General features: G+C 40.9%; 1 protein-coding gene across 1 annotated transcript in view; it reads left to right on the top strand.

The window, feature by feature from the left end:
* The first annotated feature begins 975 nt into the window (after positions 1-975).
* Positions 976-15,097, top strand: part of LOC137373311 (neurexin-3-like) — an 883,651-nt gene continuing 869,529 nt past the window's right edge. Inside the window, exon 1 of the mRNA XM_068038134.1 lies at positions 976-1,298. The gene's annotated coding sequence lies outside the window, so the exon portion shown is untranslated. The remainder of the gene's footprint in view (positions 1,299-15,097) is intronic.

Here is a 15,097-nt window from a genome sequence, read left to right as displayed (position 1 = left end):
GTGCTATCTAAATGCAGGTTGTTGGTGATACATAATGAGATGGCCAAGAGGTTAAGACAATGCTAATCCATTTGCTCTTCACGTGTGGGTTTGAAACCCATCCTTGTTAGTATATGAAATGTTTAATGCATAGTCTTTTTGCATTTGAACATGTTTTACATAAAATCAGTCAGGAATCCTATTCTTGTCAACGCTGGAGTTTCCAAAGTTGTTCATTATGGATGCAATATCAGTTGTTAAATTTAAAACTGAGACTGATAGATTTTTGTTAACCAAAGCCATTAAGGGACACAAGCCAAAGGCAGGTATATGGAGCTAAGTCCCAGATCATCGATGATCTCATTGAATGTCAGAATAGGCTTGAGGGGCTGAATGGCCCCATCCTCTTCCTATATGGAGATAAGGTGGGCAAATGGAGTTGTGGTACAGATCAGTGATGATCTGATTGAATGGCACAGCAGACTTGGGCAGCTTCTGCTTCAGTTGTGTCAGCATCACAGGCTAAAATCCATATTCTGCCAACAGGCCAGGGCAAAGAGGCAGTTCCCCCAAGTCTACCTCAGCCTGAATGCGCTGCTGGCATTCTGAACCACACCCTAGCCAACTGAGCTGATGGGCTGAATGGCCTGAACCCCTGTCCTGAATGTTCCTAAAATGTCCAACCATCAAAAAAATTCTGAGCTGACGACATTTCGTGGTCAATTTCCCCCGTATTGTCTCCTCAGCCTCCTTCTAATGAACTATTAAAATCATTCGTTACCATAAGGCAAAATACAAGTCAAGAAATGTAAAACTTCCCCTCGAACTCGATGAATTTCCTTACTTTTTTTGCGTGTGGATATGAACAGCTACATTTCTACATCGCCATCTGCTTGACGTTTTATTGCGGTTGCCTGAAGTCTCAGTCTCTCTTTCTCACAGTCCAGGCAACAGAACGCAAAGGCCGTTTCCTTTTTAAATGCTGGTGTGGAGGGCGGGGTTTCCAAGCTGTGCATCCCGAGGTTGGCTTGCCTGACGAGTACTTGCCATAAACCGGAGTACCAGAGAAAGGAGAGGAGACGCGCGGGATCTGCAGCAGAAAGGAGAGGGCCGGGCTATCGAGGTTCCCCCCCCCCCCCAACCACCTCTCTAGCTGAACTAACCAGTATCCCGGAGGCACTGGGCTTGCAATCCCAGCGCATTTACCCCTGTACTCTCATCAGAATCGACCTCGCCATCGGAAGGGATTTAACCGAGGAATACGAATTGGATGTGTGTGTGTATATATATATATATCAGTCCAGGACGAGACTTGCAAGGTACGGCTTGTGACGTTAGGGATGAAGGAAATGAAATTCCTTCTCTTTCACGTGCCTGTGTTACGTTTGTGTTTCCTGGTCGAGGCAATGGACATAAACGCCAGTTTTAAATTATATATTTCCCATAATCGAGCAAAGTAGTGGCAAATAAGGATGCCCACCAAAAGCCTGGAAGGGGTGGGGGGTACATTAGAGTGACTGGGAGATATGGGGCAGCCCAGTCACCAAAAGTTGTGACATTTATGTATGTGTTTTCTATCCAGAAACAATTACATATTTTTGTTTCGGCGAAAGCCCAATACAAGCGGATGCTGGAAATCTGAAATTTAAAACCAGAAATCTCTGGAAATACTCATTCGGTCAGGCAGCATCTGTGGAGGGAGAAGCGGTTAACGTTTCGGGTCGATGACCTTTCCCCAGATCTCTCTTATGTTGTGTTTGTTGGTATGGAGGAGAGAGAGAGGAGAGAGGGGGGGTTTAATAGCATGGAGAGTGCACAGGCTAATGCTACTCCTTTGTAACTGCACAGAAAGGGCGGCGAATGTGAGCTAATATTTGCTGCAAAGTCCGATGACTTTGACCGTGCAGGTGATCTGTCGTCAAGTTAAAATGCAGACGATGCAGCTTCTTGCAATCTATTGGGGAATTTTTAAAAAAACAGGGAAAAATAGATGTGCCGCCGCAGCTGACTTTAAGAAGAAACGCGATACAGATGTAATGGTTAAAAGGCTGCTCTCTCTCTCTCTCTCGCACGCATACTGTTTTCGCTTGTTTGTCATTGGTATACGACCATCTATCTACAGAGCATCCTTCCCACCTTAGCGGGTGTATCCCATGGCTGTAATCGCACTGACATTACATAAATCATATCTAATTTCCCAAATCAGCGTGTCATAGTAAAAGGTGATGGTGGGAAAACTGCATTAACTTGGTAACTCTTTTTCGCCAGGCTCCGCAAACATTATTTTTTTTGTTTAGCCATAGTGATAACTCAGAGGTCAAGTCAAGTTAGCAGATTGAAGATGCGTTGCTGGTAGTGTTTTAATTCTTGCGCACAGACTTTAAAGTTGCTCTCCATCCCTGCAATCAAATGCAGCGTATTAAAACTGTACCATTTCCCCCACCTCTTTTCTTCCCATGCGGTTAATTCTTTTTCAGATACTTGTGAATATCATTTTGGTGCAAGTGAACAGTTTCCCCCCCCGCTACCATTCTGACGAGATTCACCGCTGTACTTGAAATGTTTTCCATAAATCGTTGCCAAAAATAGCTGAAGATTGAGCGAGTTCTGAAATGTTTAAATTGTGCGGTATTAAATTAAATATATTTTTATATATAAATATAATGCTGGCCTCTACTGCTAAATATTATGAGCAGCAAGTGCGATAGAGCAGTACACCCAATCGTGCTGATGTGGTCCCTATGAACGCAAGGCCAGATGGAAAATACGATATTGTTGTAAGTGTACAGCTATCGTCTGATGACAGCAAACAGACTCCCCCCTCCCCTTTCCCATTATAGAAACCCTTTCTACCAATAACAATGGAAAGAAATTAAAAGATAGAACCGTGCCTCACGCGATATCCTCTAGGTGCAAAGAGCCGTTAACTTGTTCAAATGGACTCCTGCTCCATTGGGATTTCATTCCGTGTTGAGGTCCATGCGCTGATACGCTGCGTTCTGTTAACCTCTGTGCATCTGATTTTGTTAATATAAAATTTTTGAACTGCAACAATGCAACGTTTGTTGAAAGTTCGTAAGTTTTCATAGAATATCGTTCCTATAGATCTTTTCAATCACATGGAGAATGGTGTATGGGGGCGTTTGGAGTGATGTTTTAAAATAAATATTGGTTGGGTTTATTGTGTGTGCGTGTGCTGCGATTGGAAGCCGAAGTTGTCGAAGACTAAATTTGTAAATTCCACTGATGTGTCGGAATCCCCACTAGTTAACAAGCAGTGATAACACATCAGGCGTCTGTTAAGCAAGTAGCCTTTTAATTTTGGTTGTGTATGTTGGGCATGTTGAGTGGGTACCTCGGTGGGTGCTATCTGGAGAGGTTTAAATGCCGTGCTTCCCTCTGTCTCTCGTCGTTTGAAATCAGAGTATTTAGTAAACGCCGATTATTAATCAGGGATTGGGAGGAGGGGAAAGCCACAGATTAATTCACTCAAAAATAAATCCGGATTTAAGCGAGCTTCTGAATATTTGTTTGATCAGCCGTGTCATCAGCGTACAGCCGTGGATTCATCAGCCGGGCTTTGAACCAACCCACAATTGTCGATTCTTACATCGTATAATTTAAAAAATAATTGTAATTGGCTTTGCATGAACACTGGAGATTTCATCGTCAGCTTTGTTGCTTCTCTCCACCCCCCCCCCCCCCCCCTCCTCCTCCTCCCTCCCTCCCAAAAAAATACGCCACAGTTGATGAAATAGCAAAAGCGGTTTCGGGCAAATTCATCGAATCGTTGAACCAGAACTTTTTTTTTTCTTAAAAGTGTTGCAGTTAATATAAATGAAGAGCAGACGCTGCTGAGATAAATGGAAAATTGGTGTATTTTAATATATATATGTGATGGGCAATGATCTCATTTCATATGCATTTCACAAGCTGGCAAAAATTTACAGTCTGCAGGGAGTTGCCATTAATGAACACAAGAGGTAGGGACGGTGATATAGTCTCAGATGAAAATACGAAGGGCTCAAAGGCGCCGGACCTCTGTCACTTGAAACAAAAGCTGGGAATGCATAGACCAGTCAATAGCGGAGAGGTTAGCTCCAACTAGTCGGATGGACCCCTTCCTTAGAGTAGGTCTTTATTCTTAGCAATGCTGACTTGACGCAATTTCAGCATTTCTCCCTCTTTATTTTAATTCTGGCAATAGCCAATTTGGGAAGGTAAAAAAAAAAGTTGAGATTTGACCTCTACCAAGTAAAACTGACCACCCGTTCTTCTCGAATAAGCCAAAACATCATCTTACCGTTTTATTAAAGTGCATTCGTTGTTTCGGAACCTTTTATAATGCATTGCAATGTCAGTTACTTTAAGGTTAGTACCTGAATAATAGATCCAGGCTGGAGAACAGGTAAAGGAGAGAGACACAGCAACTGATCCTTGACTCAAATTTAGGGTGCGTTATATTTGCAAGATCGTGTTTTTAAGAACACAAAGAATCCGTCCACTGTGTATTGCAAACTTATTTGTAATAGATTCACAGAATATCCACGCTCGGTCAGAATATTTCCCGACCTCCAGTACAATCTTCATTGTAAAGTGGTGGGGAACTCGATATGTTTCTGTTCGGGCCTCTTATTTATTGTAAATCGGGGAGGGAAAGTTCATTGAAGAAACGTTGTGTCTTTTCATTTAAAGAGTGCAATTTGCAGTTTTGCATGTTTTTTTTTGTTGCATTGGAAACAAATAGCAGTGGAGGTAGTGGGCGATGAGCAACAAAAGTCTGTAGGTGTTGCACTCGCGGTTTTTTTTGTTCCATTTAAGAAAGCGCGCGACACAGGCGAGGCGCACGCGCGCGGCGGGAGACCCCGGGAGGCGCGCGCGTGGCCGTGGGCAGTGTGCTGCGAGTGAGCAGGGCTGCAGCAGCAGCAAGCTCTGGAAGTCCATCACCTGAGGTGCAGATTCCCATCATAGACACAGAATCGTAGAAAGTTTAAGGCACAGAAAGAGGCCACTTGGCCCGTCGTGTCTTTGCCGGCCGAAAAACGATCCACCTATTCTTAACCCAACATTCCAGCATTTGGTCCGTAGCCCTGCCGATTATGGCACTTGAAGGGGGAGGGAGAATGCCTTGGTGTTTTTTTTTAGGACGAGCAATACTGAAAATCTGAGGTAAATTTTCATAAGCACAAGTCCAGCATTTCGCAATGGGAGGAGGCCATTCATCCCCTCCAGCCCTTTCTGCCAATCAAGGAGGTCATGTCTGATCTGTGACCTAACTCCACATAACCACCTTGACACCAGATTTTGTTTTAATGCATTCACAGGATGTGGGTGTCGCTGGTAAGACCAGTGTATGTTGTCCATCCCATCATTGCCCTTGAGGAGGTGATGGTGAGCTGTTGTCTTGCACTGCTGAAAGTGTCACAGTTTTGGTTCAATTGAATGGCTCGCTAGACAGTTGGGGGTCAACCATATTACCGTGAGGGTGGAGTCACATAAAGGTAAGGACAGCATATTTCCTTCCCCAAATGAACCAGTAGGGTTTTTATGGACCCAATTCATAGTCCCCGTTACTGATACTGGCTTTTTAATTCCAGATTGATTGATTTAATTAACTGAATTTAACTTCACCAGCTGCCATGGTGGGATTTGAACTCATATCTCCAAATAATTAGTCCAGGCCTCTGGATTTCTAGTCTAGTAATACAACCACGATGCTACAGTTGCCCTTTTTAAGTATGCTGCTGTATCCTTTTCTACCCTTGTTTGTAAGAGAAAAATTGGTTAATATTTGGGTAGGAGCCTCCTTAGAACTGGTCACACAGTTCACTTACTTTTGTGGGGCAGAGAAGGAATGAACCCCAATGAATTGTACAAGGTGGAGATTGTTTACCTTTTTTAAAGCCTCCTTTTTCTTCTACCTCCCTGGATTTTAAGCGGAAGGCAGGCATCAAGTATAGCAAACCTAGTCTCGTCATCAATCTGATAAGTAATGTCTCTGCATGAATAATTCACCCACTCTCTTTAGTTTTATTGTGGCTTTGAGTGTACAATATCAAAATGGAATGTTTAAGGGACTATGTGTGATATTTATTGCCAGTATAACCGTTTATATTTTAAGATGTTATTCCTGTTTTACTTTTTTAGTACTGAGACTTTTAGTGTAAAAATACTTCAGCAGGTGATAATTCAGGTGAGGCTTGTTGTTGAACTATCAAGGTCATCATGTGTGGTCACTGAGAACTAGTTCGAGGCAGCCATTGAAGTCCTATCGCCTGCAGAGATTCACAGTCTTGGCCTGCATGTGGAAAATCGTATAATGGGCCAGGGTTGCCAGGGCTTGTGAAAAATATTCAGGAACAGTAAGGACAGGAAGGGAAAGAATTGGATGGAAAAGATACTCATTCCATCATTGCATGTCTTCAGTTAATTCTGGCATCAATATCGCGTCTCAAAGGATAACACAAGTTCATCATTAGCCCTACTCATAATTAATGGGCTATTCATCTCCTCTTCTATTTACCTTGTTTAATGGATATAGATTCCATAGATAAATATTTGGCAGGGCTTTATTTTGTGCACCCCAACTCAATATAAATTGGGTTGTAATGCTGAATCTCCAATTTACTTGATCTATATATTTTAAGCCTGCCATTGACAAATATTCGATTTACGTTGTTACGTTGATGCATGCTGATGAAATGTCAAACAGATATTGTTGCAGGGCTGGCTATTAATAAGAGAAGACACAATCATGACCATGATGTGCAGCCAGAAATGTTTCACCTGTCGCAATAGAAATATGTATGGGTACGGAATATACGAACCAAAAGGATAGCTTTTTGTCTTGTCAAAGTGCACTCATGGATTTCCTCTGCACCATGAGAGATTCACACAATAATTGAATGTTGACCACTGCTGACTTCACCACAAGGTATGAGAATAGTAGAGCTGGCATAAAGCTGCTGATATTTTTCAAAGTTCAAGGTGAATTAACACTTATTTTTTTAAATGCTGAAAAAATGACTTTACTAATTATTCCAGGCTTGAACCAACTCTTTGGATAAATATCACCAGTAATAGTTTTTTTGTCTCTGTAGTACGAATTGTTCTTCATTATACTATAGATTATAAAATCAATTGCTAAACTAACTAAGGGTGTAGTTATTATCACACCCACCACCCAGACAGATAGACTAGAGTTATTTTGGGGTACAAGCTAATCCCTAGTGATAATACAGAATGGGTGATGGCAAATCAGCATCTCATTTACACGCAGCCCGTTATTTTGTTTTTTGCATTGCATTTGCACATTTGCTATCACCTGCCCAAAACAAATTCATGCCCCATTGTCTCTGCTTTGGTTAAAAAAAAATTGCAGTCAAGAATTGCTAGCCTTTAGGTGTGTATATATATTAGACATACAGTACACCAGCAAATGGGTTGTAAAACATAACCTTGTAGTAAAGGTTTCTGTTTTCAGCGTGCTCCTGCTTCAGCATGGTCACCCAAATGCAATGGAATTCAGTTACCTGCATCTATAAGAATGTGTAAAACCACCTTCACTCCTTCTACTACAATGGACTCAGAAGTCAGATGTATAATTTGACTTCCAATAATTCCATTGAAAACCATTTTGCATTGATGCAAAGTTGGTTGGATACCTGCACCCTGAAATAGACTGCATCTTGGATTTATTTATCCACTAGATTATTTTAAAAACTTTGTATTCATCCCATTTATCGAATGCAAATTTCTGGATCACAATTTTTAAAAAGTACAAGGAAACACCAAGAATAAAAAAAAAAACTGGAGCCACAATGTCTGCAGCCTCTTAAATGATCTTTCCATGAACAAAACAAGAGTTTTGATATTCATCTGGATTGTGATTAATCCCAATGTTAGATGAGTCAAGTCAATTAGACTTTGTGGCCTTAAAGGGATGCACATACACTCATCCTTTTAGAAGCAGATTAATAAACCATATTTTACATGACATAATCACAGAATCGTTACAGTGCAGAAGGAGGCCATTCGGCCCATTCTGTCTGCACTGGCTCTCTGAAAGAGCAATTTCCTCAGTTCCAGTCCCCTGCCTTCTCCCCATAACTCTGCACAGTCTTCCTTTTCATATAACTGTCTAATTCCCTTTTGAATGCTTCAATTGAAACAGCCTCCACCACATTCTCGGGCAGCGCATTCCAGATCTTAACCACTCGCTGCGTGAAAAAGTTTTTCCTCATGTCACTTTTGCTTCTCTTACCAAATACTTTAAATCTGTGCCCTCTCGTACTCAATCCTTTCACGAGTGGGAACAGTTTCTCTCTATCTACTCTGTCCAGACCCCACATGATTTTGAATATTTGTATCAAATCACCTCTCAGCCTTCTCTTCTCCAAGGAAAACAGTCCTAACTTCTCCAATCTATCTTCATAACTGAAGTTGCTCATCCCTGGAACCATTCTCGTGAATCTTTTCTGTACTCTCTTCATTGTCCTCACATCTTTCCTAAAGTGCAGCACCCAGACCTGGATGCAATACCCAGCTTAGGCCAAACTAGTGTCTTATACAAGTTCAACATAGCTTCCTTGCTCTTGTACTCTATGCCCCTATTAATAAAGCCCAGGACACTGTATGCAAGGGCTCTCGCAACCTGTCCAGCCACCTTCAATGACTTATGCACATATAAACCCAGGTCCCTCTGCTCCTGCACCCCCTTTAGAATTATCCCCTTTATTCTATATTGTCTCTCCATGTTCTTACTACCAAAATGAATCACTTCACATTTCTCTACATTGAACTTCATCTGCCACCTATCTGCCCATTCCACCAACTTGTTTGTCCTTTTTTGAAGTTCTACACTATCCTCCTCACAATTCACAATGCTTCCAAGTTTTGTATCATCTGCAAACTTTGAAATTGTGCCCTGTACACAAAGGTCTAGGTCATTAATAAATATCTGGAAAGCAAGGGTCCCAACACCGATCACTGGGGAACTCCACTACAAACCTTTCTCCAGCCCGTAAAACGTCCATTAACCGCTACCCTTTGTTTCCTATAGTTATAAAACAACACATCCTATTATTTGTGAGCAATACAACAGAGGATTTGTGTATGTTATGTATTTCTGACACATTTGACAAATAAATAGCACCAATATATAAGATTTAAGAATATTTTACAAAGCACAGACCTACCTGTTACATGCTGGATTTAAGAACTTGAAAGAATGACTTTGCTCTGGACCTGTTTCAGATTCAGTGCTGAGGAATCAGCGCTGCCCAATGTAAAAGGCTGAGGCTTGCCAGAAATTTGGTACTTGGGCCTCAGCTAGCTATTTGGAAAATCAAGTTAAGGCCTCCTGCGTCGCTGTCAAATTCCAGGGTTGGGTGTTGTGGAGGCTGGATTGGAGCTACCAATGAGGTAAGGGTGTGGGAGATGATTGCCAGGGCTGTGGAGTTGTCAAACCACTCTTGCTGCTTCTGGTCCCACAGATTTTATGAAGTAATATACTTTTTGTTTGTGGCTGTTAGGGCCACTGAAGAATCCTGAGTGTGTCCTGCTCATCATATAATTTAACATAGGCTCCTTTTACTAGGCATTTGGCCCATAGTTAACCTATTAAAGGAGCCTAACGCCTGTTTTATGTGGCCACTTGGGATGCCTAAAGAAAATTTGACCCTACAAAATTAACAGTGGGACGGACACCAGCACTGGGTGCAGACTGTCCCACTGCTCAACTGGAATGCTTGGCATCCCCCAATTTACGTCTGAAAAATTGGTGCAACGTATACCAATTTCTGCCCCATATTATACAAAGGGATTGAATTATAGGATTGACCAGAAAAAAAAAACATACTTTGTTCTCAATTTGCCAAAAATGCTCTGATCATTGCAATACATTAAAATGGTGATCAGTGCCTTTTGTATTTTGTTCTTAATACACTATGGAGCTTAATTCAGAAGGCACTATAGCCTGCAATTTGTATGTAGATTGGATTCTCAGCACTTGAGAATACATCAGAGCTTTTTTAGGTCCAAAAGTGAGAATTTGGGCAATATATAATCATTTTATTTTGTCTTTTTGCCGTAAATGTTTACAATCGCGGCTAAATGTGATGAGCAGAAAAGGGGAGCAGCTCTCAAAACGTTGACATGTCTTTTGAGTAATTGTTTCAGGCAATGACAGTACGTGCAGCAGTCATACAGTGTTTCAGTTGGTGTTTCATTACAGACTCAGAAACTGTTCTGAATAAAAATTTATTAAGAACTCCAATCAGCGGTCAAATGCTGATCAGTGTTCAAGTGTGTAATCACTGAAGACACGTTTATTACCAGCACGGATCCATAATATTTATTTCAGACTATTCTACTCAAATTACAATTGTAGTCTTCCATTCCATTATTGTATTGCAGATGTTTTAAGTAGCCTTGGATAAAATATTAAATGCCAGAGCACGTATTATTACTACTATAAAATGAAATGCAAGGTTTGTGAATTGTGCCGCCATAGAGAATTAGAAGTTATTCTTATTGTCATGCAGACCCCCACCTGCCAAGAATGTAGCGTATTAATTTTGTCATATGAACATTGATTTTAAACTATTGCTAGAGCGAGGAAATGACTTGTTAAACAGATCAACCGTGGCTGGAAAAAACATTTACATACTAACAGACAAAGGACCATTCCCTGACACATTCAACCCACAATGGACTTTGATCACCAGACATTGAAGGTGAGGAAGCTCGCGTTCCGGGATGACTGCTAAGATGGCTGAATCCACAAACACGTGTTCAAACCAGCTGGTCACATGACTAATCTGTTGGGCAACCTGAGTTTTATTTGAATTTTACAGACAATTTGAGAGAGAGGCTAAAATAAAAGCAAAATACTGCGGATGCTGGAAATCTGAAATAAAAAGAAGAAATGCTGGAAATACTCAGGTCTGGCAGCATCTGTGGAGAGAGATTTAACGTTAACTGACCTGAAACATTAACTCTGCTTCTCCCTCCACAGATGCTGCCAGATCTGCTGAGTATTTCCAGCATTTCTTGTTTTTATTTGAGGCTGTTTGCTCCTCGACTGTGTAGACCTCTCCTGTCTGCTCCCATCTCTTTCTCATGGAACTCCAAATCCACTGCACACATGAACCTCGAGAGAAAAGTCTCCTATATTGAACAAGGTTTAAGAAGAATTCTGGGCCCCAACGAAAAGCAAGATCTACCTACAATCAAGGACTTTACAGCAAGCTCAAAGAATAGTAACCAAAACCATCTTCAGATATTGCCTCAAACTTTTCCACTTCATTTCTTCAGCTCTTTTCTGTCTCTATCTGCATGTGTGTTTATCATGTATGCATGCTAGCATAGGTGCGTTCTGTATCCATAGGCATTAACCTAATGTTAACCTAGAGTTCAAGTTTAATAAATTTCAACTAGTCTTTAAACCAAAGAAAACCTGTTTGGCTGGTTTCTTTGAATTAGGATTGGAAAGTGGTGAACAAGGATTCACCAAGAAAGAGCTAAAAACACGGTGTGTTTAAAATTAAACCCTGTTATGGTAAGACCAGGTGAAGGCTGAGGGAACCCTAAACCCATTTCTCACCTGGTCGTAACACTATCATCAGATAACTTTTTTAAGATGCATTGAAGCAGTATTGTCATGATAATGGTCTAAAACCAGAGGTGAAACTCCAATGCGTATTAGAGTTGAGATGTTCCCACTTGTGGTGGGGGGTGGGGGGGGGTCCAAAACCAGGGGTCATAAATATAAGGTAGTCAGTCACTAATAAAACCAGTGAGGAATTCAGGAGAAACCTTTTTACCCAGACAGTGGTTGGATTGTGGAACTTACTACTGTATAGAGTAATTAAGGTGAATAGCATAGATGCATTTGAGAGGAAGCTGGATAAGTACATGAGGGAGAAAGAAATATAAGGATATGCAGACTGGGTTAGATGAAGTATTGTGAAAGGAGGCTCGTGAGAAGTATAAGCACTGGCAGACGGTAGAAAAGCAAGTTGTGGGGAGGACACAGTGTCTCCAAAGAGATATAGATAGGCTAAGTGAGTGGGCAAAAATTTGGCAGATGGAGTATAATGTGGGAAAATGTGAGGTTGTCCACTTTAGCAGGTAGAATAGAAAAGCAGAATATTATTTACATGGGGGGAGAGAGAGACTGCAGAATGCTGCAGTCAGAAGGATCTGGGTGTCCTTGTACATGAATCACAAAAAGTTAGCATGCAGGTAAAGCAAGTAATTAGGAAGGCAAATGGAATGCTGGCATTTATTGAAAGGGAGCTGGAGTATAAAAGCAGGAGTACTGCATACAGTTTTGGTCTCCTTACTTAAGGAGGGATCTACTTGCATTTAAAGCAATTTGGAGGAGGTTCTCTAAGCTGATTCTGAGATGAGGGATTTGTATTATGAGGAAAGGTCGAGCAATTTGGGCATATACTCATTAGAGTTTAGAAGAATGGGAGGTGATTTTATGGAAACATATAAGTTTCTGAGGAGGAATTGAGAGGATGTTTTCCCCTTGTGGGGAATCTAGAACTAGAATACAGTTTCACAATAAGCCATCTCCCATTTAAGACAGACGAGGAGGAAATTCTTCTCTGAGAGTCATTAATCTTTGGAATTCTCTTCCCCAGAGAGCAGTGGAGACTGGGTCATTGAATATATTCAAAGCTGAGTTAGATTTTTGATCAACAAGGGTTATGGGGATACAGGCAGGAAAGTGGAGTGAAGGACACAATCAGATCAGCCATGATATTGAATAACTGTGTAGGGTCGAATGGTCAACTCCTGCTCCTAGTTTGCAGACCAGTTGGACTGATTGGCCTGTTTCTAGAAACATAGAAAATGGGAGCAGGAGTAGGCCATTCGGCCCTTCGAGCCTGCTCCGCAATTCATTATGATCATGGCTGATCATCCAACTCAGTAACCTGTTCCCACTTTCCCCCCTTTTCTGTGCTGTAAATTCTCCATAATTCTGTGAAGTGTTAAATTTCTGAAAAATACTAGGCCTATTTTATTTTGTTAGTGGCAGGATTAACTAACTAATTGTCCTAATCTGGGGTCAAAACCAAGACCAGAAACAAGAAGTTTCCATTTGATTGTCTCTTTGGATATTCTAAGCAGGAAAATCCAAGTAAAAGATGCAAAATATTTTTATTATAATATTGGCTTGATAAACTTTTAGATAGACCACGCAAAGAACCAAGAAGTCAGAAGTAGAATCTGAGTCCTAGTTCTCCAGTTGATGATTTAGCAAAAGCACACGTGATGGGCCAAATGGCCTCCTTCTGAATTATCAATTTAAATCGGTGAGGGCTGCAATAAGGTTAATTATACAAAGGTTCTTGTGGTTGAACAGCAGCAAAAAGATGTAGCTTTTTCTAAAAGAAGTTGAAGAGCGTGAGTTCTTTTCAGTGTCATGGCCACTATTTCTCCCTCAGCCAACATAAAAAACAGATTATCTGATCATTACCTCATTGCTGTTTGTGGGAGCTTACTGTGTGCAAATTGCCTGCTGCATTTTCCTACATTACAACAGAAACTATGCTTTAAAGTGTTTAATTGGCTGCAAAGTTCTTTGGGATACTCTTGTGGTCGTGAAAAGTGCTATATAAATACAGTTCTTTGTTTTTTATAAGCACATGCAACCTGTAATTTGAAGGGAATTGATGTCACTGTGACTAGGGTACAGGTTGAGTGAACAGAAATGCCACAAAGTCTCAATGATGCTGCAGCAATGGTAACAAACTTGCCCAATCACCTTTAATGACATTAGCGTCTTTACACTGGCAGTGCCTGGCCTGATGCACAGCAGGTCCTAAACAATAGATTACATAACAAGGAACTGCCACTAATATCAATTTCACCCTCCCATTGGTTTCAACTATCTGCTTTTGGACTTGGTGAAGGTGCAACTTTAATTACTACCACTGATGTAAAGCCCTATTATTACATTCTGTATTATTCTGTCAGATAAAGACACATTAACTGAGTCTATGTATGGTTCCCAAAGTTTTTTTTTCATAGTGTGGTTTTTGCTCTTTCTCCTTTACAACACAATGGTATTGAGACAATAACAGAAACCAGCTGGAGCCTTACTAATCTGTATCCATGTAACATAAGTAGCTGTATATTGGATGGGCTATCTATTACCAAAATGTAAAACCTAATAGCAGTGTGCGTGAATTTAACAATAGCAAGCAGGTGGTAAAAGGCTTGCATTATATTTCACATAATTCAGCTGCATTGTATTATTGTTTACTGGGACAGGTAAACTGCTATTTGTGTTTGGGGTAGCATAACCCGCAGATCTGGATACATATTATGTTTCCATTTGCATTTTTCTTTAGAAATACTAATTCTTCCCGAGTGCATATGCCAGAACAGTTGTGGTAGGTGATTTTTCCCATTGGTATGAGTCCTTCTATATTTCATCACTTGTATAAATTTATTTAATTTGTATAATGACTTGCTGTAAGGTTAAGATTTGTTTTGCATTTTCATACAGTGATCTGTCTTGGCTACTGCTCCTGCTGGACCCCTAGAATGAGCAAGAGTGATAAGTATAGGGCATTTTCGGTACCTGCTCAATATGGTGCACCATCTCTCCATTCCAATTTGTCATTTTATTGGAGAGGGAAAGGGTGAATCTTGCACTCATTAGGTTAAGGATTTCCATTTTCTGGTTTCAGAAAGGCTGCTCCAGACTCCTCTTTCTTAAATTCTAAAACAGACAACACAGTCAAATTATTGCAAACAAATGGATCTTGCTTTCCCACCGGTGGGAACCTGAACGGAATTCACTTCACATGAAGCGTCAGGTTCGGACCCTAAACTCCTATAAGTAGCTTTTTTTTGTTTGGAATGCTGTTGGACGATCTTTGTACTTCCCCAATTCTGGCTTCTTGCATTTTTTGCTGGTTTTCATTGCTTCACCATTAGTGGATGAGTCTTCAGCTGCCTGGGCCCTAATCTCTGGGATTCCCTCCCTAAACCCCTCTGCCTCTGTACCTCCTCTCTTCTTTACGCTGCTCCTTAAAACTTTGACCTAGCTTATGATCACCCCATCATAATATCTGCTTATGAGGTTCAGTGTTAA

This window comes from Heterodontus francisci, chromosome 9, assembly GCF_036365525.1.
Source record: "Heterodontus francisci isolate sHetFra1 chromosome 9, sHetFra1.hap1, whole genome shotgun sequence".
Taxonomy (NCBI): Eukaryota; Metazoa; Chordata; class Chondrichthyes; order Heterodontiformes; family Heterodontidae; genus Heterodontus; species Heterodontus francisci.
This window is presented reverse-complemented; position numbering and strand designations above follow the sequence as displayed.